General features: G+C 34.7%; 1 protein-coding gene across 4 annotated transcripts in view; it reads left to right on the top strand.

Annotated features, from left to right (window-relative positions):
* Positions 1–25,151, top strand: part of LOC123539513 (uncharacterized) — an 87,580-nt gene that overhangs the window by 9,560 nt on the left and 52,869 nt on the right. Inside the window, exon 1 of one of the 4 annotated variants that reach the window (XM_053529497.1) lies at positions 7,720–8,119. The exons of 1 other annotated variant lie outside the window; for it this stretch is intronic. The gene's annotated coding sequence lies outside the window, so the exon portion shown is untranslated. Of the gene's footprint in view, positions 1–7,719; positions 8,120–10,284; positions 10,710–19,612; positions 19,707–25,151 lie in introns of those variants that run through there. 2 more of the 4 variants (XM_053529498.1, XM_045324169.2) reach the window with 2 other exon arrangements.

Here is a 25,151-nt window from a genome sequence, read left to right as displayed (position 1 = left end):
TTCAAGTTGTACAGTTTATCTAGGGAAGTAGTTTCAGGTATTTTCTTCTTCAAAACTCTCTTACTGTTTTTATATTTATTATCTCTCAGTAATTTTATTTTGTTTTGTTTGTAAAGACTTACACTTTTTGAGATTGTTCTTTTGTATTCTTTACTGACTTGTTTCAGCACATTTTTTTGTTTCCTCAGTTTTATATCTATTGTACAATTGCCTTGCATTATATGGTATTTGTTTCTCATATTTCTATAATTTGCATTAAACCATTTTTTCTTTTTATCATAGATAAATAAATAGATAGATAAACGAGTGAAATTTGATTAAGTTTATTACATCTAAGGACAATAAACAGGGTCTCAAGACGTTAATTAAAATTATATGATACGTGCCATGACAAAACTCATAATCCCTCGAAAAAGTGTAAAATCCTGACACTGTTATTGTTTTGGAAATAGTTTGATAGAGCGTTCAGTAATAGGAGCAAGGAACTGCACATTTGTCAAGATATAATAATTGAGCCGCACCATTAGAAAACCAACGTTGTTCATTTGCGACCAGCATGGATCCAGGCAAGCCTGCGCATCCACACAGTCTGGTGAGGATCCATGCTGTTCGCTTTCAAAGCCTATTGCAATTAGAGAAACCGGTAGCGAACAGCATGGATCCAGACCAGACTGCGCGGATGCGCAGGCTGGTCTGGATCCATGCTGGTCGCAAATACACTATGTTGGTTTTCTCATGGCGCGGTTCATTATATGAAGAGTGTGATGTGATTTCAGTATTTTATAAAGGATTTAAAGGACTGCTTGAAAGTGTAAAGGAAAACTCACTCTTTTTCTCTATGTATAATACAAACAAAGTTATTGTATATAGATAAAAAGGATTTCTTCATAAATTTCACCGGACTACTAGAAAATGGATTTTCCTCTCATTGTTAATTAAGTAACCGGGTACAAAATTCAGAAGTAAAAAGTACAGGATAGGGGAACATGTAGGATTTTTTCTATTTAGTTATATAATGAACTACAACTGTAAAGCTCTCTCTCTCTCTCTCCCTCTTTCTCTCTCTCTCTCTCTCTTTCTCTCTTTCCAAGTGTTCAATGTGTTCAATTACATTTAACAAATAAAATGAAGAATAACGGATACGGGAACACTGACATTTTTCGGTATTTGTTACAATAACAGATTACTGGACATTTTCCTGTGCAGGTTAACTAACAAAATTTCAAGAGACTGAATACGGGACCATACGTATTTTCAATATTCATTTTAAATAATAGTCAATGAAGTAAAAAAGCACTCCAATTTTTAGATAACTGTCGGAACCTATCAACAACAAAAACGTCTCGGAGCTGGCATAAGTGTTTCTTGTTGGGAGGTTGTTGTTACTCGGAGGTTCATGACAATGAGGAAATGTTTACATATTTATTTTATGCTCTTCTGTGAAATACTGAAATTTATCAGTGAAATAAAATTGATATTTTCACTGTTTCAAACAGTGAAAATATCATTTTTATTTTTCACTGGCACGGAACTACATTTGAATTCGCAATGATATGAATTATAAATGATAAGAATTTCCTTGCAAAATATTTTTCAGTAAGGGTAAAGATGTATAGAAACAATAAAAGGATCATAAATATTTACATTTTATCATGGTGAAATGTAAAAGAAATCAGGAAACGTAATAGAATTATTTATAGTTTTTTCTACAAAGATATCCTGACGTCACGACATTATGACGTTATGATGCGATGCACGTGACGTTGCGCGGACAAACTGAATATAATTTGGCTAAAAACATTAAAAATTCATAAAATAAATAGAAAATTTGTTTGTTTCAGTGTAAGATCGAAATATATTTCACTCGTGAACACCATAATTTACATTTTCACTCGTGGCTGCGCCACTCGTGAAAATATTGAATTATAGTGTTCACTCGGTGAAATATATTTCGATCTTACACTGAAACAAACAAATATCCTCTATATATTTGTACCTGTTGAATTCAGGAGTGTAGGGAGAGGTACAAGTGTGACCTATTACAGCAGAAAGGGTGTGGGTATGTGAGCTGTAGACCCTGTTTCAATACCTGTAATCTGCCAGTACCGTAAGCGCTGTCTTTGATAAAGAAGAAGCCATTCCTAGGATTTCTTTTTGCTAAGGCCATCCTTTTTCGCAACGCTACCCATGAATATTGTTGTTATGCAAAAACTTTGTGTACTGTTATCTTTACCTATTTGCTTAATAGTAATGAAATGAGTAAAATAAATAAATCTAAACGTCTAAATTTACTGTTAATACTATAACAAATTGACAAGTTTTTAAGTATGGCTTAACATAAAAAAAATAATGAGGTGCACTTTTTTCAATGTTTAAGCATTTAGACTGAGGGTTTATTTAACAAGAACTGAATAAGTTTAACTCATCATGAATTAATACATTGACTGCTTGTTTATATCAGTTAAATCCATGTATTACACAAATTCTGGTGAAAGTTATTCAATTTGTTTTTCATCTTAAGTGTTACTAAATTTATTTTATATTTTGTGCACACCTTAAATAATCATAAAATCTCTCCAACTGCACGTTTTAAAGCAAAGCAGATATTTACCCGAGAAAAGTGTGCATACATTCATAATGGCCTGTACAAAATGTATTTAATTTCATCTGAAAGAAGGTTTTCCTTTATATATGCCATTCTCAGATGATAATTACATAGGGTAAGGTCCAGCTTGTACCCGGCCTTTTCCTTTCATTAATACATGAAACTGAGAACCAAGCGTCCCATGATTGATCGTGTCAGTATATTTGAGGGAAATGCTTGTACCTACTCGACAACGGTACAGACTGCGATCACAAAGGGCGTCCTTGGGCGTTTATTGCCTGGATGGAATTGAGTCGAGTCGGATCACGTAGCTCGAGTAAAACGCTCTAACACCGGGAACAGGAAGTGGAGTTTTACAGCCTTGTTTACGGCGCTTGTTTACATTATCGACGGGGTTAAACCAATATTTCTACAAAAGTAGTAATTTCTTTATTCAAATAATATTTATTTGGTTATAAATTTATTATATGTTTATTTCACTACGATGTTTCTTTGACATTGAAGTTGTACCTTTTCATTACGCCATATTGTTCTCGCATTGTTCGCGGTCCTCCCGATTAGGATGTAGTGTGAAATTTTGACCCGAGAACAATGTTCTTGGGCCTTGTTCGTGTCATTAGGGCGATTCTATCGCGGGTCAGACACAGATGAACAAGAAGAACGAAGCGCCCAAGGACGCCCAAAGTGACACTAGCTTTAACACCCCTAGACGCCGAACAAAGTTAGCAGACAGATCTATGGCCGCCATTGGTCCCAAATGGTGGAACGATCTACCTAGCTATCTGAAAGACATTCAGTCTGAAGCCAGCTTTAGACCAAAATTGAAAACAAATTTGTATCGTCAGTTTCATGAACAATGAGTGTGCTCTTGATAAATACAAAATATCAGCAGTGATATAAAATAGTTACTGTATATGTTTTAAATGTGTGTTATGTAATTGTAAAGCGCAATAGAATATTTTATAAGTTTTGCGCTATATAAATGCCATGTATTTGTATTTATTTGTATTCAGTCAGATGTGTTATGCAGGATTGCTAAAAATAGAACAGTGGAAAATTTCTGCTTGTCTAAGTTTAGCACTTTGTTATTCGTGTCGCTTGGGTAAAGTTTAAAAGAGGGAAAATAAGTGTACAAATTCAATGGTCAGTTTTTATTTTGTCGTTGTTGGGAGGAGTCGCTTGGCAGAGGTGACGTTAAGGGAGGTTCCACTGTATCAAGTAAAACAGTTGAAGAGATGAGTACGGGAGCACTCGATCTTAGCTGGAAAATATCTCTCTCTCGTTCTCTCTTTCTCTCTCATTGCAAGTACTAGATATATTAGATAGTTATAAACTAGAAAAATTAAACTTTAGAGAACTGGTTTCGGAAACAGTTACAATTTTCAGTATTTTTGCAGATTATTGAAAAATGAAAATTGTCTGTCCAAATGTTAAATAATTATCGCCCCGCTACCACAGTGAAAAAGTGAACTGTTGGATATTCACCAATAGTTACAATGGTAGATAGGAGATTTTCCCCTTGGTGTTTTTTTTTTCTGAAACGGACATTGCCCCTACCCACCCCAAGCCCGAATAATTTTGTCGACAAATTAAGATGATTATTGCATTACAGGCAGCAATATCTTTGTGTTTCTTATAATTTTGCAGTAGATTGTTGCCAAATTAACCGGTCTGAGTGTTGAAAACATTGTACAATCTTGTTGTGAGCACTTTTGTTACCTAATAGTAAGCTATTATTTACCTTTAAACCTGAAATCAATTAACATATTCATCAGATTTGTTTCAGTTAACCTGTCTTTCTTCTCTTTTTTTTTTTTTTTTTTTTTCACTGAAAATTGCATTTTAGAGTTATTTTGATAATAGAACAACAAAAACACAGTTTTGTCTACTGGCATATAGGATAAAATTATAGAGGGCAAATGTCTATTCCATATCATGTGGTGCACAAATTTCAGCTAAGGGCGAGTGTACAGCCTGACGTTTTCTTTCACTGTGGACAATTGTCCTCTGGGGAGAGATTGCAAATGTCCTGCAACCGTTAATTAATTATCAATGGGACTGGCTCTCAGATCTCACGACAAGAGGTAATAGGGACAAAGACAGTTTTAAGATACTAGGAAACCGTTGCTGTATCTTTCTTAATAAGACTATGAAACTTCGCCACTATCGTATTTGAGCCGCGCCATGAGAATACCAACAGAGTGCATTTGCCGCGACCAGTATAGATCCAGATCAGGATCCGTACTGTTCGCTTTCAAAGCTTGTTGCAATTAGAGAAACTGTTATAGCAAACAGCATGGATCCTGACCAGACTGCGCGGATGCAAAGGCAAAGGCACTATGGTGGTTTTCTCATGGCGCGGCTCTTATATGTTATGGAAACGCATGAGTATCTTTCTATTTACTATTTTCCTTTTCAAAATTTGAAAGCGTTTGTCACTGTAAAAATGGTGTTTTTTTCGAACCATGTAAGGACGCATAACATCTATTTGGGAAAGTTGTTTCATCTGTTTCTAAATAGACTGGCTCCCGTCCCTATGTTTGTTCATATTTACATTTATATAAGTTTATTCATTAAGAGGGCAGTAACTCCAGCAGGTTGTTTCTACATTGACATTTTTATTGCCCCTAGCTCCAAACATAGGTTCAGCATGTATGGTTCAGCCATCAGATAAAATGTGCTATTTTAGAGGCTTAAGATTTTCTCATTTTTCTTGCAGTATTTATATAAGAAAAAAAATAACCATGCAGCCAGGGAGCCAGGCTAGTTTCTAAGATAAACATTTAACGCATTATGGGCCTTTAATGGTTGAGGTTACATGGCTCAAAAATGAGTGTTATTTCGGACATTGTCGTATTAGTGTATTATAAAACTTTTAATACATTTTGTATAAATAATCGTACAGTTGTCCTTAAAGGCCCATAATGCTTTTGTTTTATTACGTGGCTGCCACAGTATTGATTTCTTGTTAGATCCTGCTTTCAGTAATTGGTTTCTCTAATATTTGTTAAAACTTTGAAAAGTGATTAACACAACAGGAAGTTTTATTGAACGCATTGTTTTTTATTACCTCCCTTTATTATTCTAATGGAAAAAGTTCATGAGCAGTTATGAAAGAAGTGTTATTCTAACCATGTAATTATCCATAGTATCTACCAGGAAAGCTATTTCTTGCGCACCGGACTGGCGTTTCCGGTGATTTTACCCATGCCAGCAAAACCCATCTGGCACCCCCCATGCCAGATGACTCTCGTGCTGTTAATGACAACTAGTGGTTCATGCGCTGATATTATATTGTTTATGTAAAAATACGAAAAAAGCAGGTACGTTGATAGTTTCTCTCCGTTCCTTATAGTATATTTAAGAAATAATATATCTCATCGGTGATTTGTCGCTGAATAAATCACTGTTTGGAGTTCAGATGCGAAGGAATTATATCACGAGGGCGCAGCCCGAGTGATATAATGCTACGCATCTGAACGACAAACAGTGATTTATTCAAGAGCAAATCACTAAATGAGATATATTATTTCGATTCTAACACGTTATTAAGGACTTTAAAGTACATCCTTGTCGGCATGCATTAAATATTTGCCCGTTTTCAATCGGGTTCTTTTCCAGCGCGCCGCTACGCCGCTTGACGCTATGACGTAATAATTGTGACGTCAGAACAGAGAATTGTTGTTTAATAATTCACTGTTTCCAGCCTTCTTTGTTTAATAGGAAAATGAATCGGATCGTGTTAGAATTCTCGATTCAAAATACGTTAGTTTACCGTAAGAACATAACGTTACGCTACAAACGATAAAACTAAAGTGGAACTTTGTTATTGTGCGTAACGCAAAACATCATGACGTCACTTCTGCTTACGGACGTTAATTTCCCGCGCTCTACTATAAGAAAGAGTGCTACAAAGAAAATATTTCTACCTGTTATTTGCAAGCCTCATTACCGCCCAATGCGCAGGTGCCCTCGGGACGGATATTTCTATCCGATTCGTAAACACATGACAGATATTATTATTCATCTGATTTTGATATAAAATTTTAAGCCTTGTGGACCTTTAAGAGCATTTCATTACTTCAGATAATACAATGTATATTCTTATTTAAAAACGTATTCATTTTTCAACTTTGCATGCTAGTTAACTGATAAGCAGTTAGAAAAATGTCGGTCATACTAAAATCTTTGATACCGGATATCCGATATCCGATCATATGGGATACCCACCGAACTTGCACAAGGTTATAACACACTAAATAGTTGTTGTTCTTTATTCTATATAAAATTGACCTATTTCCAAATAGCACACACATCAGGACCCATTTTAAATGTCTCTAACTTACATTTTCTCGAAGAATATTGTCAGTGCTAACTAAAAATCAAAAGAAAAGTGGGGGTCATGTTTGATGCAAGAAAAATAATTTCAGTCAAACACACAAACTGCAAAATTAGCTAAAAAATGAGACCCCAAATTATACTGGTGGTGTATGATCTAAGTTTCCATGAAAATGTTTGTCATGTTGTTATTTCATTATGAAAATGCTACCTACATGTCAAGCATAGATCTGTCATGTGATTTTAGCAAAAACATTGCAAAGAAAATAAGGAAAATAGCTCTACAGAGCAAAAAACTGAGGACTATTTGTATCCGCCATTATGCGACTACTATTTTTTTTTTCGCGCCATTTTTCTATTTAGTGTCTGTATGCCACAAAGTTCATTTTGAGGTGAGCACATCAGATCTATTTCAGTATCTTGTTTATGATTTACTGAGCATGTTACAAGAAAATGGTTGTGTGACTGAAATTTTATATCTAACGTATCTAGCTATTTTAATACTTTTAACTTTATACATTTAACTATTATTGAATCGGTGTTTTTAAATGAACTGACTGAATATCACCATTATTTTTCAGGTTAATTAACACAGTACACACATGTGTTTTATTTCATGTTTGTTTCAGTTTTGTAGAAGAAAAGGGTTTTATAGTCTTCCTCTGATGTTAAATACATATTCTGTTACTTTGACTTGCTTATACACATATACTTTATTACTAACGGATCTTTTCAAGTACACTGTATTTTCACGCACACATGTTAAACCTACATTACGCGACAGAAATTCATACACTCAGTAGTGTTCCCAGTCTTTTTCATTAAAGTTCAAAAGAAGTATCGGGGTTATTTTTGTTGTTGATTTATTAATTTTTTTGTTGTTACAGTTTTTTCTATCTTGTTTTTCGGCAGGCGTGATTCGTTTGTGCTGGAAATTTAACAAAGTTGGAGATAAAGGATAAATCTGTAAAGACACTCCGAAGGCACAATCGTATTTAAAACACCTTAAAGTTATGAGTGCTTGAAATGCAGTTATATAAGGATTTAACGTATGTTCTCATATACAAGAAAATAAGTTACAAGAAAGGCCATGAAAAATGTGAGTGAAGACAATGAGATCGAGATCAAGTTAGGAGTAGTGAATAATATGGAAAACTAGCTGGATATAAATAAAAGGTAAGAAGATTTGAACAAAATAATGAGAGTACCTTTTTTTAATTTTCATATTTTGTTTTGATTGACAGTACTGTTTCGCGCAGTGATTGGAAGCGGGTTGAAAATAGTCAAAAGTTGTGCTTTAGTATTATTTAAGAATTTACTAGACTTGAGCTGTCACTGACCCAAAAATATTGGCGTGTATTTGCATTTTTGAAAATAAAGAAATATTGAATTATATAGTCAAAAGGTAAGTATCTCGTGTATTTTTACCGGTTACTGTAACAACAACTAATAGTTCAAAGGTTAAAATTCGTTAAATTATTGAAAGAAGTCTCATTTACTGCTACTTCATTCGCTGAATTTTCCCAGAATATTAAAAAAAAATCAGAAAACGATAATAGTATTTGGACCGCGCCATGAGAAAACCAACATAGTGAATTTGCGACGAGCATGGATTCAGACCAGCCTGCGACTCCGCGCAGTCTGGTCAGGATCCATGCTGTTCGCTAACAGTTTCTCTAATTGCAACAGGCTTTGAAAGCGAACAGCATAGATCCTGACCAGACTGCACGGATGCAAAAGCACCATGATGGTTTTCTCATTGCGCGGCTCATTTATTTAGTTACAACTTCTACTGGTGCATAATACATTGCAATGACTGGAATCAGTTAGGAAATTATGCAGAATATTTATAGTGCACAACATAATATACAGTGATCCAATGTTAAGTGTTTCTGTTGAAACACTTATATGCAATTACACACTTTATAAAATCAGTCAGGAAATTATGCAGAATATCTGTAGGCCCTAGTACACAACATATATACAGTGTTCAAATGTTAAGTGTTTCATTGAAACACTTACATACAATTACACACTATGTAAATTGCAATGACTGGAATCAGTTAGGAAATTATGCAGAATGTTTATAGTATAAAACATATATATAGTGGTCCAATGTTAAGGGCTTTTACTAGACTTTTATCACGGACACGGACATGGAAATGTGAACGTATATGTACCCCATACTTCCTTCAGATTTGAGGGGTAATCTCAAAACTGTTCCGTTTTATTTTTTCATATCAAAATGAGCGGATTAGAATTTGAATGTTGTAAATTTCTGTCAAAGTGCTTTGTACGGCTTTCTGTATAAAATGGCCTAAAATAATGAGTTCAAAATTCTAAAACATTAAATATTTTAACAGATAAATAATGCTAATATATCTACAAAACAAATATTTGAACGTCATGGTGAAAATAACTTTTCTAGCGTTTCTAATTGTGGCGTCAGTGATGACGTCATTTATTTGTGAAATACTGTATTACGCTAGAAAAACCGTGGTATTTGCTTAAAATAAAAAAAAAATCCAATAAGCAATATCCGGAATGAATAAATTTTCTATTATTTACATGGTCATGTGGAAGGAAGAGGTACCGCTATCAAATAACAAAATCTGTAAAGTTTACCGCTTGCGAAAATGCTGAGTATTTTTCGAAGATCTGACATCTTGTCAGCGATGCCTTTTTAAAAAGAAGCTAAATATCTTACTAAAAAAGTTTCTATGCATTTTAAAGAAACAGTCTTGTGTTCTTTTAACAACAGCACATTGAAGTATTTATTGAATATTAATAAGAGACAAGTGTTTTATCCGATTGGTAAAATGATAAGAGCTATGCCTAGCTCTACACGGTCCCGCGGTAAGAAGTATTTTGGAGGAGTGAAATTTAATTCAATATTTTAACGTACCTTTGTCAAAATTGAAATGTTTTACGTAATAATGTACTGTACTTGTCATGTGTCGCTTTCAGATCAACATTAATTAGAAAATATATGCGTGGGTCCCCGTAGTTTGCTCGCTACAGCGATGTTCGCCAGCGATGTTTCATGCATTACCAGCTTTAAAACGTAAAACATATACTATAAAAGTTTTATAAACTACATTGCTTAAAATCACATACTTTTAAAAATTCATCGAAGCAACCAACTTTTCATTCGATTTATCATTGATTTCAATGAAACGATTGAAATTTCAAATTCTGTATTTACTTTCAACATAGTCATAATACAGAGTTAGATCTACATAATTTTGATAAATATTCATTTGAGTGAATTACCGGTATCTGACAGGAAAATGTCGACAGTCTTAATCCTTGAATTTAACGGATTTTAGTAATATACATAGAGGATCTTGCATGAGTGAGTTTTCTCATTTATTCAACTAGTTTTACGATAAAACGCAATGCTTTTGAAGAGCATTTTATCCTTAATTTTTAATAAATAAGGCAAGTGTTTCTTTCTCGTTCTTGTAAGTGAATCTTTGCTATAGAATTTCCAACATGTCATTTGTGTATTGAATAAAATTTACAAAACGACTAAGAAAATAACAGCATACTTGTTTTGATTGAGTCTGTTCAATGGCTCTATAAAATACAGGGACTTGTATGGTTAAAGTGTGTGTAAAGAATAATGTTCTAAACTTTAGCACATAGAAAGGGGGTAGGACTTAAATGGTGTCTTTCGGTCGTTTAAGTGAGAAAAGTGTGTCTATCGGGTAAATATAGCGGATTTTGTTGACAAATCATCACCCTAGGGCGGATATTTTGCCAAGTAAGTGAGTTTTACTTTTACTTTGGAAACATTGCATGTGTGCATTCTGGCATTAGGGCGTTTGTTTGCTGTCAAGGTCAAAATATCACAGTAAAAATAGAAGAAATTAGATCGTCAAGCAGAGCAAATGGCTTTCAGTCTATGGCTTAAGTTCGAATTGACAAATTGTCACCAAACTCCTGTAATGTGCTAATGTATAATCCTTTGATACTTAAAATCCGGTTAAAACACACAAAAAATAGTTATCAAAATATCATGCAAAGATGGATCGAGTTTACATATAAATAATCACAAATACATGTGCTCCTTTTAACACTATTCTGTTGTGCTCTGTTCTATAATAAAACAACAGAACAGAACAGAACAGTAATTTATTGATATAACTTGAACATGTACAGTTCATCGTTATAAGAACAAAATATACTAAACATGCATAGCAATGAGAGAGTGAACAAAACAAAAGAACATTCAGTTAAAATTCATTCAATATTATTTGCAGGGTGACCTCCCGTGAGAATCAAAGACATATGTAATATTTCCTAAATAATATTCCTTCAGGGATAATCTTTCTTCAGCGATTGTACAATATACGAAAGATACCATGTACATATTCATTGAGTGTTAAAAGCGCGTGAGATACACTGTCTGTCACTTTATATATTAACATATATTCGTACTACTCAGTCTTTCCAATTGATTATAATAGCGTATCAATGATATTCAGTACTTATTAAGATTCAAGCTGTCACCATCTTATTATTTTTTATTGAGTGGAATGATCATTTTGAACGTTGAATCAATTTGTTCATGAATTTTCCACTCAGTATTCTGTCTATTTCTTTCTTTTCCAAAATGTTATAGAACAGTCTCAATTATTTTAGAATGCTCTTGAATGATTTAGAATACATTAAGTAATAGCAATATTCATTAAGTATATTTTATAGTATAAAATACATTGAACAAAATATGGCAAAGATGTTTCCATTTGTGAAGAAAGCACCAAAATTTGTCTCAGATGACTTTGAGGCATCCCAAATTCTACAAGAGTAGGAGGCACGCTCTACCTGCTCTGAAGCCTCCTTTTAATTAAATTTTAAAAAGGGAGATAAAAACGTCTCAAGAAAAATAGTTTTTTTCCATTACATGGGTATGTATCTATAAAGCAATGATTTACATGATCTAAAATTTTGAGCCGCACCATGAGAAAATCAACATAGTGGCTTTGCAACCAGCATAGATCCAGACCAGCCTGCGCATCCGCGCAGTCTGGTCAGGATCCATTCTGTTCGCTTTCAAAGCCTGTTGCAATTAGAGAAACCATTAGCGAACGGCATGGATCTTGACTAGACTGCGCGGTCTGGATCCATGCTGGTCGCAAAGCCACTATGTTGGTTTTACATGGTCCGACAAACAGTTGGTATTGACAAATATACATATTTTGACCAACTCATAGTTCTCAAGATACATGTGTTGAATGTTAAAATTGAGTATGAAAAGATGTTTTTGATGAAGAAAACATGAACATTTGTATTTAACAATCATGAAGTATGCTGAATCAGAACAGGGTTACACATACGATTTGTCGGCATGAATTACCCTAAGATGAGGCCCCAAAAGGGAACTATGTTTAATTTATTTTATTCCAATCACATATGTTTAAAATAGATGTGTGACATTTCATTCATACTAAAACTTAATACGTCAAGCGATAAATATAGCTAAAATTATTAATATCTGTGATATTTACACGGAAGTTGAACACTATCAGCGTATCTGTTTACATGAAGTAGAGCTTTGTTTTATAGACATTTATCAGAATTTAGATTTCAGTCATATCTTAAATATATTACTATTAATAGGCATTGTAGGAATTTTACTAAATTGAGAGTTTCTTCTCATCGATTGCATATTGAAACAGGCAGATGGACAAAACCTATTAGTACTCCTATCAGTGAAAGAAAATGTTTAGTATGTGGAGTATTAGAAGACGAATATCATTTTGTATTTGAATGTCCATTATATTCAGATTTAAGAAAGCAATGTATACCTATATATTATTGGAGACGACCATGTATGGCAAAATTAATTGAATTAATGAACTCATGCAATGAAAATATTGTACGTAAGCTTGGAAAAAAATATTTATAATGCCTTTCAAATCAGAAGAGAACATATGTTTTGAAACTAATGTATATTAACATTATGCAATGTTTGATTTAAAAAGTTAGATGAAATCACAGAATTTGCAATTGTGCTATATGTATTGTAATATCACTATGCGTAACTGGCTATTAAGTTAACCCGCTCTTGCGTTTCACTTGAACATTTATTATAGATTATGGTAAATGTTGTTTGTTTGTTGTTGTTTTATATTTCCAAACAATATGCACTTACTAAATTTTTACAACCACGTTAAGATAATTGAACCTTAACGTTTATTATGTCTGTCAATGACTGCTTATTTACCATATATCGATTTCTAACTGATTATTTGTCAAGAAACCAGTTATACAAGGTTGATATAGTCTATAATCAGTGATTACAATATGATGGTTATCATGCGATGACATATTTATAATTTTATGTCTTGTCAGGAGAATAATATTTCACTTTAATCATACCGTTATTGTAACATATAACATGCAATGTTACGTGGCATACTATTTTATTAAGTTACTTGAAAAGTCGTATACAAAACGTATATATTTCACGGATTCCAAACGTTGTTCTTGTGTTTCGTTTTGACAAGATCAGCGTTTGTTATGTGGATTCAAGATAAAATTGTCTTAATCGTTGTCGTTTTTGACATACGCACTGTGATAATTATTTAAATTAATTGAATAAGCATTTGACAATAGTATCATGTAAACATGGTATGCTACGTAACACCAGTTGCTAGTTAAGCTATTATGCCGTTTCTGTAATTCAGTAAGTCTTCACCAGACAATTTAATACGTAATTGTATGTATAGTGATTTAGTACCATACAACCTTGTCCGTTTAAATGTTTGTATATCAGTGTATTATTTGTCTTGCCATTATATTGATTGTAAATCCTCATGGGCCTTTTGGCCTAATGGAATATTTGAAATAAACTTAAACTTGATACTGGAAATGTAGTTAAAAGTCGAAGTTGAAAATAAAATGTTCATGACTGTAATCGATTATTACTCACACATCTACTTTAAACATATCAGTTCAAAGTTCGTGACGGATGTAACAACTTAAGTCTGGAGAGAGCAGGGATTCATAAAACGTCATCTCACTATACAAAACACTTACGGCAAAGTACATTTTATGATGTTCAGATAGACACAGTACTTCATCTTTTAAACGATATATATCTCATATAGCAAACATATACATGTAGTCACATCACACACATATATTGTATAAACATAGAGAACGGATGGGTACGGTTTACACTGGAAAATGGCCTTTGTGCATGTAGCAGAAAATTCTATGACTAATAATTTCACCCTTTTAAATTATAAAACTTAATAAATTGTTATTAAATCATAAAAAATGTCCCTTATACACGCCGTTTTTTCAACTTTGTCATAAGTGAAAAACAGTATATACAATGACATATATACCTTCCGAAAACTCGGTCGTAAGTTACAGATACGACCTTGTATCATTAACAAATAGTAATTCTGGCTCAATTAACAAGGTCACACAATTATGATTTGAGCCGTGCCATGAGAAAACCAACATAGTGGGTGTGCGACCAGCATGGATCCAGACCAGCCTGCGCATCCGCGCAGTCTGGTCAGGCTCCATGCTGTTCGCTAACAGTTTCTCCAATTCCAATAGGCTTTAAAAGCGAACATCATGGAGCCTGACCAGACTGCGCGGATGCGCAGGCTGGTCTGGATCCATGCTGGTCGCGAAGCCACTATGTTGATTTTCTCATGGCACGGCTCATTTTATGTTCAAATTACAGCCCTTTCAATGCAGTTTCCGAAAATGTATACGCCTTACTATGTCGTAAGTAACAGGTACGAACTTGCATTTTTGGGACGTCGAAATATAAAAAAAGTTCGATATATTTTAACTGCTGTTAGAAACATAGACAGTATATTAACGTCCGTGCAATATAGCCGTGCAATATGGCTGTTCAATATCAATTATGTGGAGCCGACAAGGTGTGCGTGCATCATGCAATTACAGTATTTCTTGTGTTAGTATTAGTTTAGATAGCCTAGAGAGATTTTTTTTTTCATGAGAAAATCAACATAGTTGGTTTGCGACCAGCATGGATCCAGACCAGCCTGCGCAGTCTGGCCAGGATCCATGCTGTTCGCTTTCAAAGCCTATTGGAATTAGAGAAACTGTTAGCGAACAGCATGGATCCTGACCAGACTGCGCGGATGCGCAGGCTGGTCTGGATCCATGCTGGTCGCAAAGCCACTATGTTGGTTTTCTCATGGCACGGCTCAAATTAACAATATTACAGATTATTTGATCTCAACAGACTTTGCAAGTCTATTATCACCCTGAACCTTGGATGTATTCACCAATGTTCGTAAGATCAAATAGAGAGAATTTTCCTTTCAGGTAATTCATTCAATTGAATATTCATCAAAATTATATGCATCTGTATTATGTATAAAAAGAATACGGAGAATTTGAAGTTTCCGCTGTGTGATTGAAATCAATAAGAAATACATGTAGAATGAACGAAAAGTCGGCTTAGGACAATTTAAATTGATGGATTTTTAAAAAGTTTAGAACTTGAAGGTGTGCAGTTTAAAAAAAAATCTTCGATAATGTCCGTTTTATAAATTTAAAGTTCAAAGTTTAATGCATTTGCTCAAAATAGTTTTTTAATATCTATATAGTTATCAAATTACGGTAACTAATGCATATATTTTCTAATTAAGGAATCATTGGTATATTTCTGTATATTTTTAGTTACTACAATATGGACAGAAGTACGCATGCGTAATAATTACATCATGAATGACGTCATTATTTGCATCCGACCGACTGCCTATATTTAATTAACTTCTGAAATGTTATTTCGATACTAACCAAGAAAATTCTTTGTATGGTACAACACTACGGCCATTTTGCAGGCAATATGCTGTTATAATTAACTCTCCACGGTTGAAAATGTTGCATAACGAAATTTTCAGTTATTTTGGAAGTTTTTTTTTATTAAATTATAAAGCAGTAACAACTGTGAAAATGGTGAATAACACCTTAGGTTTGATATAAATGAAATCAGAAGAAAATATAGAGCTTATGTTCGTAATACTTGTACACTTGATCTACAACGACACTCGAATACAAATTAGGCCAATTCGTAAACACTTGAAAATGGTTTATAACTTGAAATATGGTGCCTGCATTGACTGCACCCGAGTAATAGTAAAGTACGCGGACTGGTATTGAATTGACAATTTATTGGTACGGTACTGACCGCACCGGCGATCATTTTGCAACAGTAAAATAAATATAAAAAATAGATGTCAGTTAGTAAAAAATGTGATGTATTTTGTTTACCTACCATTTAACACTGGAAAAAAATGAGTTATAATCGGCCTATAAATGGAAGCAGAGAGAGAGAGAGAATCTCTTGTGTTACAATTAGGCTATCGGAGTGTAAAAGGTAAGAACCGTGATTTATCAAAGATTTATAAGCTGTTCGCTATCTGTTTATTTAAGAACTAAATTGTTTTTTCGGGGTTCATGCGAAACGAACGACAGACTGAATAGGATCAGCGATTCATGTTTACCGATCGTATTCTGTCATTCATTTCGCATGAACGCCTAAAAAATTAATTCATTTCTTATATTTACATTATTTTTCCTTTCCATTTGTAAACAAGGTTTCAGTACAAATTGCACACATTTTGTTGCATTTAACATTAAAATCAGCTTCCCGGCCATTCTGTTCACCAGACGAAACAACTCCGTCGTCATCTAAGGAACGTTTTCCCTGACTATACGCGGACGTCGTCAAAACAGCGGCCCCTTATCACTAAGCAGCGTTGTCGTAACTTTGGGGACTCTTCTTTTGCTATTTGTACAAAATGAACGTCATGATTTTCAATGGAAAAAATAGGGCAAATATAGGTACATGTATAATAGTATGAGGCATCTTTATTCTGCTAATGTAAGTCCTTAGATTAACAAATGTAGATAAGTGTATTCTTTATACAAATCTAATCTGGTACCAATTTGTTTATCGGCATAACAGTCTTGTGTTTTGTATAAAACTTTGTTTTTGTCCGAGATAAAAGATATGCTAGAAAAACAATCTGGATTATATCAGACATAATTCAAACCATATGCAGACAATATGTTTTTAAGATTCGACAGCCAACTTTGCTTTACGTGAGGGGCAGTCATCATAGGCAGTATTATCAACTTCTCTTAGAATAATATTATCATTTTGTAATAATTTGGACAAACCTTTTATAAAAATCATATACATACTTTATCACATATAGAGAATAACGAACTAGCTCCCCTACGGATTATTACTTTAACATTGAATAGCATTTTACAAAATTTCATGTTGACTATTTCTTTTGATTTACTGCTGCCTAAATTTCAGACGCATAACTCAGTACAGACAGATTTACACTTGCCGCGTTCCATAGCAACGGTATACAACGACACATATATCTGGATATTTTTGTTAGGGTCAGGCCTCCCAAGTCTGTGAGCGCGGGTAATGTAGAATCGCGTGGGATCTAAATCTAGATTGTTAGCCAAGAAATCACGAACAAGGCCGACACAGTTCTCTCCCCTGTTCTCTGAGAATCCTCTAAAAATCAGATTGTTCCTACGAGACCTGGCTTCACTATCAATTGACCTATATATTAATGTTTTTAAGCATTCTGTTTGAAAATTGGTAATATCGGCTACCTGAGTGACTTTATGGTCCATAACACTGAGTGATGTTTCAAAGTTCTCCAACCCGCGACTACATCTTACTTGCTCGTGTCTAATGCATCGTAACTCCTCAAACATGTATGCCAACTTTCCATCAATCGAACAATTCATAAAATCTTGCTTTGAAATCTATGTAGATCTCGTATCAACATCAGACCTCGCATTTACATTTACATTTTGGCGCTCTTGTAAAATTTCGAACCTGTTCATTGTCTGCATAGCATAATTATTGTCCTCTGCCATCCTTACTGTCAATATTTCTCACAGTTCATACCAATAATTACATGCATTAATAAATAGTCCACTTTTCTGCACGATCAAAGTTTAAAAAGTCTTGAATTTCATCCAAATATCAATTTCTTTTTTCTGACATTGTGTTTTAAATTAAACCCTATTAGATGAGGTAAGTATGTACCCGGAGAAGATATGTAATGTAATGTAATCCTTTGCACATCAGCAACTGCCTTGCTCAAAATGAGGCGCATTAAATTAAAACTGATAAAAAGGGATTCATAATGACACATTAAATAAAGAATTCGATTTATTTGATATATCTTTTAAATGGTTTAAGATAACGAATTTGCCTCGGCGGCAAGAGTAGATTTGATCTTTCCTCTAAATGACGATATAATTTTAGAAATTGTAAGTTTATTATTGCACTTACCCTTTGAACATTTTATATTACCACCCTTGAATTTAAAATAGAGATCATTCAAAAAATATACGCAACAGCTATTTGAAGAAAACAACTCTTTTGACAGATAAAATGAAAGAAAATATGACATTTTCAAATATAAGGACTACCTTTTTTAGTGAGTTGATCTAGACTAGCGGATTCTTGTTCTGCTCTGACGAAAATAAGAACAAAGGTGGGTTTTCAGGTAAGATATGATTAGAAACGTATCTATCTTTAATCATGACATTCTGTTCCATAAATTGTGTGATCAAAATCTTTTTATTGTGGCAAAATGATTGGTATTATAATGATGATTTTATGTAGGTTTACTTATTGTTTAGCGGTCTTACTACACGTAAAAAGCGCAGGCGCATTAAAGTCAAAACATCCGGTAAAACATATTAGCAACCAACAGCGTTGTAAACTCGTCTATAGAGCCAACAAATGAATCAAATAGCTGACACAATGCTTTAGATTCTAAAATATACAAACTCTTCAGTTTTGCTAGATAATATTAATTATCATCTAGATATTTTCTTGATATGAGTCTGTTTAAGAAAAAGAATTAAACTGATTAATCTTACATTAAAATATAATATACAAAATGCCAATAACACTTTATTACAATATAATAAACAAAGTCTGAAAAAAAGAGATCCGCAATATACAAGACTATTGGAAATCGACACAAACGAAAGGAGTCGTTTGTTAATGATATTTAAGGAAGCGGGAAAGATCTAACATAAAAAGGTATGAGGAGTAGAAATTCTATACAATATTCCTTGTAAAATCAAAGAAGTATGTCTTTTAGGCTAAAATGTCAATGAACAATTTCCAACGTATCTGGATACTTAGTTATTATCCCGTAAGGCTACCAAAAACTGGTAAATACCAAATGATTTTCTTTTCGGATAGGCAGTCTGGTGGCAGTTATTGTAAAAATGTGAGTCTGCGCATGTACAACCGGAAGTTAGATGTGATTATACGACAAACTAAGTGTGTTTGTATATCCATTCTTCTGTACAATTAAATAAACTTGTCTCCGATGCTTAATGATTTAATAATGCCGAAATACTGCATAAATTACAACAGAAACGCTACAAAACGTTGTTGTGTTAAAATGACGTCATATGCATCATGACGAACGTTACAGTAACCGAGCAAAGTAAATAGCTTTACATTGAAAGAACGTGATATGAGCATTTTATATATTTCGACTAACTTTAAACAACCACAATTTCACGAGACTTCCGTTTTGATTAATGATCAATAGTTTGCAGCTTTTACATGTGTATGAGTATTGAAATGACATGTGGAAAAATGACGGTGACTGAATTTATTGGGAAAATAGGCGGATGCTAATTGCTAGCGCACATGGATTTTTATTTAAAAAGTCAGACGAGGAGTTCCACCGTAAGTGTTATAAGCTTTGGCTTTTGTTTAAATAAATTCTCGCTTTATCCCAACTGCTAAACTTGTGAACAAATCGCATACTAGTATTCGAACCGTGTGCAAAGCTGTTATTATCATTATTTATTCATTTGTTTGTTTATTTAATTTCCTCTTCAATGTGAAGATTTCATAGGCAGTACTCGCACATGAAGGTTATACTAGTTTTTTGTTGTTATTATTTTTGGAATCTTCGTCAATATTTGATGCATGACTTCTGCATCCGCATTTTGATAAATACATCTACCCACACATTGCAAATCTTTCAAGATTTCTCACGCGAAACATAACTTTTTATGCCCCCGAAGGGAGGCATATAGTTTTTGAACCGTCTGTCTGTCTGTCGGTCTGTCGGTCTGTCCGTAATTTTCGTGTCCGGTCCATATCTTTGTCATCGATGGATGGATTTTCAAATAACTTGGCATGAATGTGTGCCACAGTAAGACGACTGTCGCGCGCAAGACCCAGGTCCGTAGCTCAAAGGTCAAGGTCACACTTAGACATTAAAGGATAGTGCATTGATGGGCGTGTCCGGTCGATGTCTTTGTCATCGATGGATGGATTTTCAAGTAACTTGGCATAAATGTGTATCACAGTAAGACGACGTGTCGCGCGCAAGACCCAGGTCCGTCGCTCAAAGGTCAAGGTCATACTTAGACGTTAAAGGATAGTGCATTGATGGGCGTGTCCGGCCCATATCTTTGTCATCGATGGATGGATTTTCAAATAACTTGGCCTGAATGTGTGCCACAGTAAGACGACGTGTCATGTGCAAGACCCAGGTTCGTAGCTCAAAGGTCAAGGTCACACTTAGACGTTAAACGTTAGTGCATTGATGGGCGTGTCCGGTCCATATCTTTGTCATCGATAGATGGATTTTCAAATAACTTGGCATGAATGTGTACCACAGTAAGACGACGTGTCACACGCAAGACCCAGGTCCGTAGCTCAAAGGTCAAGGTCACACTTAGACGTTAAAGGTCATTTTTCCTGATAGTGCATTGATGGGCATGTCCGATCCATATCTTTGTCATTCATGCATGGATTTTAAAATAACTATGCATGAATGTGTGACACAGTAAGACGACGTGTCGCACGCAAGACCCAGCTCCGTAGGTCAAAGGTCCTAAACTCTTACATCGGCCATAACTATTCATTCAAAGTGCCATCGGGGGCATGTGTCATCCTATGGAGACATCTCTTGTTTTCTAGTTAACGTAAACAGCATCTAATATTGTCAAACGCAAATTCAAACTGCGTAAATTGCTAAATGGTATGTCGGTATCGAGATTTGTATATAGATAGATTGCTAGATTTTAATTGCAACCATTAAAAAATCTTCAACATCACACAAATAGTGTTATATTTAGCGTTACTTTTTTTCTGACTCGAGACGTCGGCCGATCATTTTTGTTCTCATGCTTTTTAGCTCACCTGTCACGTAGTGACAGGGTGAGCTTTTGTGATCGCCCTTCGTCCGTCGTACGTCGTCCGTCGTCCGTCCACAATTTCCTTGTGAAAACGATAGAGACCCCATTTTGTATTTGATTTTAATCAAACTTGCACACAACTTGTATGGGCATAATATCTCGGTTCCTTTCCAAAACTGGCCAGATCCCGTCATTGGTTCCACAGTTAGCTATTTTTGGTTTGTGAACACGATAGAGACAACATTTAGTAATCAACTTTCATCAAATTTGCACACAACTTATGTTGGCATAATATCTCATTTCCTTTCGAAAACTGGCCAAATCCCATCATGAGTTCCAGAATTATGGCCCCTTAAAGGGCCATAATTTACTATTTTTTGCTTGTGAACATGATAGAGACAACATTTTGCAATCAACTTTAATCAAACTTGCACACAACTTGTATTGGCATAATATCTCGGTTCCTTTCGAAAACTGGCCAGATCCCATCATGGGTTCCAGGGTAATGGCCCCTTAAAGGTCCAACATTTGCTGTTTTGGCTTTTGCAGCCATATAGAGACTTCATTTATGGTTTGATTTGATATAAACTTGCAGAATATCTTCAGCAACAATCTTTGATTCCATGATGAATCTGTCAGATCCAGTCATAGGTTCTGGAGTTATTTATATCTGATTACCTCCCCTGATTTTAATCAAAATGGATTTTTATCAGTAAGTTCTTATCGGACTCATTAAAATTCCATTATTGTTATTAGTTGGACTCAGACAATCAGGGTAGATAACTATGGATTAATTTATGTCAAATTACCTCCCTTTATTTCAAATTAAAATGAGTACATCTCCGTAACTAATGAAGATACTGATTTGAAATTTAATTTATGCCATCAGATGGACTTGGACAATCAGTGAAGATACATACTGACTGAAGTTATGACAAATTACCTCCTTTTATTTTTTATGTAAATGAATATACTTAGCAGCTTCTAATGAGATTGGTTTGAAACGTTATTTATGTCTTCCCTGGTAAGAAATTTCTACTTTTACTTACTTTTCTAATAAATTGTTGTTAAGGCTTGTACTCTGTATCTACATGAATGCATGATTACTTTCCCTGATTTTAATAAAAATGGATTTATCTCAGTAAGTATTTATAGGATACATTTGAAATTTCATTATTGTCATTAGTTGGACTGAGACAATCAGGGTAAATAACTATGGACTGATTTTATGTCAAATTACCTCCCTTTGTTTCAAATTAAAACAGTAACCAATGATGATACTGATTTGAAATGTCAGTTATGCCATCAGATAGACTCGGACAATCAGAGTAGATAACTTTTGACTGAATTTATGACAAATTACCTCCCTTTTATTTGATGAAATGAATATACCTTAGCAGCATCTAATGAGATTGGTTTTAAATGTTATTTAAGTCTTCCAGGGTAAGGAATAGTCATGCTAGTACAAAAATGCAGCATTTGAACCTAGGACCCTAAACTTGTTATGGAGATTGGCCCTGACTAGTACGTGATCCATAGGTCAAAAGGGACTGTCACAAGAAGATATTTATCCTGATGACATTTAATGTGTATGCCTATGTGATCTATGTCAAAACTTGATCTTATCATTAAGAGCAATGGTACTCAGGTGAGCGATATAGGGCCATCATGGCCCTCTTATTTCTTGATTTAAGAAATAATTTATATCAAAACAGTGTTCTAAAACTATTTATGCACGAAGGGCGGTTTTACGTCGAAAGTAATAATTTCACGAGGGCTAGTCCGAGTGAATTATTTCGTACGACGTAATACCGCCGGAGCCTATGATAGTGTTAATACACGGTTTTGCCATCTAATACGTCTTTTATTGTAAAAAAAAAATGTTAAATTGTGATAGAACTGTTTCTTCGCGGATGTATAGCACCTAATTGCAGGTCGTCACGCTCCCTTGTTTATACACGCCTGGACCGGAAATGGTAATACGTCTTGCGGAATAATTCAATTATAGCACAAATTATGACGAATCAATCTGCACAGCGAATTACCAACTCAGTGTGTGTGTATGAATTAAATCAAGACAGTTGTGCTATGCAACATTTCGTTTTAACGTGTTTTGAAGTAAAATATTTGATCAAATTTGAAAGCGCTATTATTTCTCGATGCCTACAAGGTGCTAAATATCTCGTCGACGTGACGTCAGCATAGTATCGTTGTGATGATTTAAAAGTTGCCTGGTCATATAAGAATTACACATGTCATCTGAAACTTGGACAGCAGGGTTAGACGGGTGTCCTATTTCTGTGCAAACAATTTTTCCGATTTTCCGACATGCACAAATTGAGTATATCATACATAGTGTTCTGTTGGTATGTTTGTAGAAAACGATCGCTCGGTTGTTCCAGCGAAACTTGCATGCGCAATAGATGTGTTGGGTATAACGACGCACCGACACAAATTTAGGTCATTTAGGAACTTTCGAGCTTTGCTGTTGGTGTCCCTCCATACATTATTTCATCACGGGCGGCCACCTAGGTAGAACCAACGGCCTTCCGTAAGCCAACTGGATGGCTTCCTCACATGATAATTATGCATAATAGAATCTCTCTTTTTTTGTCAGAGTACCGCAACTTAGAGTTTGTGGCAAAATGCTTCCCCCAAGTGGTGCTCTAAATCTAAAACATCCAATTAGCATACATTTATACTAAACATAAACCGTAGGCTAGACTTTTTAGCTCACCTGAGCAATGCTCAGTCATTAAGACCAGCTTTCATCTGTACAATTTTTTGTTTGCAAGCAGTAAATGATTTAGAAAGAAAAAAGATATAAATAAATGTATCGTTCGAATGTGTTGCCACTGGCCTTTCCTGGGCGGTGACCAATGTGTTCCTTTATCCGTTCGTTTTGTCCTCGCTGTCAGTATGTGTACGTGTGCGTGCATGCGTGCGCGCGTGTTTCGATTTGTTGCCGGCCTATTTGGCGATCTGTGTCTCTGGCTGCGTTTGCTGTGCTCTATGCTTCCAGGAAATCTACACTAACCTTTTATGTTTTTTTTTTCTATATTCACGAATATTAAAAAACACAAATCAGTCTAATATTTCAAAAACGATTCTGTAGTCTCATTAAGATGAGTTTGTTCAATTTAAAAACTTTAAATAGCCTTCGGCTTTGCATTTTATTGCATTTTTAGCATTTTAAGCCTTTTCAGTTTCACGGCGCCGAATTTGAATTGTACGCACAGGCGCATAGGCGTATACCTAGGTATGCCCCTGAAAGCCGTATATATGCTTCATTTCCGACAATCCACTTGATATGAAAGTTTCCGCGTATTAATCACAAGGGCAGTAGCCAGGTTGATTGTTTTGGTCTTAAACACCACATACACGCCCCCCCCCCCCCCCCCCCCCACGCACACACACACACTTCTCAAAACTGTTACAAATTATTTGCGCTAATTATTTAGATTGCATCTTTTTCGGTATCCTACTTACGAGGACATGTTTGAAGAATTATCAGACCTCGACGTTTCAGTCGTTCAATTAAGGTGGAATGCGCCTAATTTGAAGTTACTGAGTTCCTTTTCGAAATTTTGTTTAATATACAATTCAGCATATTCCTCATATAATGCGTAGCTTATTTTTTTTTTTTTTTTTTTTTTTGATATTTCTGTAACTTTTTTCTCTGCAAACCTTCAAACACGACCATTAACGTCCATTTTTTATGAATCATGATTTCGGTTCCGAGAGACTGTTTTCGTAAGTCGCTCTATTCATTCAACAAATAATGATTTGCTTGTTACTCATCCTATTTTCATTTAAAAAATGAGCCGTGCCATGAGAAAACCAACATAGTGGGTTTGCGACCAGCATGGATCCAGACCAGCCTGTGCATCCGCGCAGTCTGGTCAGGTTCCGTGCTGTTCGCTTTTAAAGCCTATTGGAATTAGAGAAACTGTTATTAGGAGCTTTTTCTCTCATTTTG

This window comes from Mercenaria mercenaria, chromosome 18 (assembly GCF_021730395.1).
Source record: "Mercenaria mercenaria strain notata chromosome 18, MADL_Memer_1, whole genome shotgun sequence".
Taxonomy (NCBI): domain Eukaryota; kingdom Metazoa; phylum Mollusca; class Bivalvia; order Venerida; family Veneridae; genus Mercenaria; species Mercenaria mercenaria.
The sequence above is the reverse complement of the archived record's forward strand: the minus strand, read 5'-3'. Positions and strand labels throughout refer to the sequence as shown.